The following is a 3,050-nucleotide window of genomic DNA, read 5'->3' on the forward strand; positions in this document are numbered from 1 at the left end:
AGATGACCCACTAGAGTACAATGGCTAGCAAGACCCAATATTGGACTAGCATGGAGTGTTTGCATGGGGTTTTCTTGAAGAAGTTGATGGACTAATGTGTGCAATGAAATTGTGTCAACAAACCAAAGTCAAGCCCAATTCAAAGTCCAAGTCAAAGTGAAAAAAATAGGATTCCAAGCTACCTAGGATGCCGAGGTATTAGGTCTTAACCGGGTGATTAATCGCTCAATTAATCACCCACATAGGATTCTCCAAACAATTAAGAAGAGATTTAATGGAAACAGGCTGGAAGCACACGACCCCGATCAGGGTTGCATGTTCCTAGGTCGTTTACGTTTCACTCCCCTCGCCTATATAAAGGGGAGGCAATTCAAGGTTTAGGATATCTTATCTTTACGTCTCAAATACTCTACATTAGCCTTAAGCATTATTTCCTCTCAATATTTTTCATAATAGTTTACAATATTATTAAGCTTGTAGTTCTTTAAACTTTTAGTTCTTAATACATTTTTAAGCATTTGGTTATAATTTTTTTTCTTCCATACAAGTTCATCTCTATTAAGGTATTTCTAATTCTAGTTTACAATTTTACATTTCTATTTTGTTTACACATAGTTTATAATTAAGTATTTTATTATATTACATTAGCATTATTTCTTTTACATGTTATATCACCTAGTTTATATAAGTCATATAATCATGCTTACCATTTCTTATAATATAGTTTATAATTTACACTTTAGTTTGAGTAGCTAAATTTCTTAGTCTAAGGGCTAGGGGAGCCATGCAAAATCAAGTATATAACATGTTAAAATAGGTTGATAATAATATTGTTCAAATTGCTTCTATCACATGTTTGCACTATAATGTTTAATCTTTGTTTAAGGCCTTATTCAATTGATTAAGTTTGTTCATTCGTTATAAAGTCGAGAGGCACAGAATTGAATTAGACTAAGCATGTGTAGTAGGACGACCTAGTCATGGACGAGAGTTTCTCTAGGACCCGGTCTAAGGTTGACACTAATGCCGTAAGGTGGGTGTCTCTAAGCCTAAGCAATTCACAATGTTTTTTTAACACCGAGTTTAACATAATTATATATTTACCTTTGCATGTGTGACCCGACCCCCTTAGACTCCTTTTTATTATATATTTTACAACATAGTTTTTGTTAGTTATCAAACCCAACAAACAAACCCAAAATGAAAATCGATCTTGATAGAAATCTTCCCATAGCATTTCACAATGTAATTCCCGTTTCCTTGTGTTCGACCCCTATTGCTACATTCATTTGTTGTTTAGGGTAATTATCTTTGCATAGGTACACGATAAGCCTATCAAATTTTGGCGTCGTTGCTGGGGAAACGGTTTTATTGCGTTTTGATTTGTCGATTTTTATCTTGTTTTATTTTGTCTTGAGGAACACTTGTTCCTTGAGACAGTTACTTATCATTTTCCCAGAAATTGTTGTCTTATGCCCAGGTCCTCTCGTAGTGGAGAATTGCTTTCACCGGATTCCGATCCCGAGAAAACCTTTAGGAGAAGACGACATTTTTGGAAGGAAGTGAAAGAGGCCTCTTCTCCCATACAAGTTGAAAGTGCTAGAAAGTCTTACTTAGACGATCTAGAAGCCCTTGAAGAGGAGGAGGTTTCAAGTTCATCGTCTCACCACCACCACCATCTACTACTAAAAAGATAGTGAAACTTTTCACTCAAAGCCCACCGCGGCCATGCTTCCGGCCGGTATCACAACTACTCAAATTACCGCGCCGGAATTCGAGATCAAACCGGCTTTCATTAGCCTTGTGGAGAGAAAGCAATTTGGGGGAGGTCCTTTGGAGGATCCGAACTTGCATGTGCAAAATTTATGTGATTATTGCTCCATGATCCGTCAAATGGGCGTCACTCAAGCCCATATAAGGGAAATACTTTTCCCTTTCTCTTTGAAGGACAAGAACAAGCTTTGGATCAATAGCCTTGACTGCACCGCCATGGGAATCACCAATTGGGAGACTTTGGCTCTTGCTTTCTATCAAAGTTTTTCCACCGGAGAAAACTCAAACTTTGAGGAGCCAAATCACCGGATTTCGTCAACAAGCTCTTGAGAGCTTATATGAAGCTTGGGAGAGGTACAAGGAGTTGTAAAGTCAATGCCCACATCATGGGCTAGATGATTGGTTTCTAGCTATAACATTCTACAATGGATGTTGTGCCTAGTCCCAAAGAATTCTTGATTCCGCCAACAATGGGCGGTTTGATCAAATTGACACCGATATTGCTCATGCCACGATCGAATATATAGCGGTCCATGATGCTCAATATGTAAATTCCCGCATTGTGCCACTCAAAGGTAAAGAAGAATCCTCCGACAATTCCGTCTTGCTAGCTTAAATTGCCTCACTCCGACAACAATTGGCGGAAAGGGATGCTAGAGATTATGTTCAACAACTCAATGCCGTGTCTTCAACAAGTCAAATCATCGTTTGTGATGGTTGCGGAGGTGTGGGTCATTACACCGCTCATTGCCAAGATTCTATTGAAGAGGTAAATGCCTTTCTCGCTTTAAGACAAAATGCTTATCCACCGGGTACATTCTCAAACACATATAATCCAAATAAAAGATTTCACCCGAATATGTCTTATAGAAGCAACAATGTGCTTAACCCTCAACCCCCACCACAACAAAATGCCTATGTCCCTCAATAACAAAAGTATAATCCTCCACCGGGTTATCAAAATCAACAAAGGCCACCTCAACAAAACTATCAACAAGGGCCACCACCTGAAAATGCCCAATGATATGTGCAATTTATATAGTCTTTTTAGCCTTTTATGGCACACATTTATATGGCTTTCTGTACCATTATGTATTGCAATATGCCCCGAATTGGCTACTTTGGTTTGTTTTATCTAATTTGCAGAAATGAAACTGAAAGTGGTGAAACCGCGCGTTATCCATCCTATTTAGCATGCATTATAAGGAGACGGGAATATTGGAGCGAGAGTCACACCACGGAGTGCGTGAAGGATGGTCATTCGAAGCTGCCAAAGA

The 3,050-nt window shown here is 38.7% G+C and overlaps 1 non-coding gene across 1 annotated transcript; it reads right to left on the reverse strand.

Moving 5' to 3' along the window:
* Nucleotides 1-2,059: 2,059 nt before the first annotated feature.
* On the reverse strand, nucleotides 2,060-2,166 carry LOC141593545 (small nucleolar RNA R71). The gene has a single exon (XR_012521622.1). It is a non-coding gene; the product is annotated as a small nucleolar RNA R71 (small nucleolar RNA).
* Between the last annotated feature and the right edge of the window lie 884 nt (nucleotides 2,167-3,050).

This window comes from Silene latifolia, chromosome 7, assembly GCF_048544455.1.
Source record: "Silene latifolia isolate original U9 population chromosome 7, ASM4854445v1, whole genome shotgun sequence".
In the NCBI taxonomy this organism is placed as follows: domain Eukaryota; kingdom Viridiplantae; phylum Streptophyta; class Magnoliopsida; order Caryophyllales; family Caryophyllaceae; genus Silene; species Silene latifolia.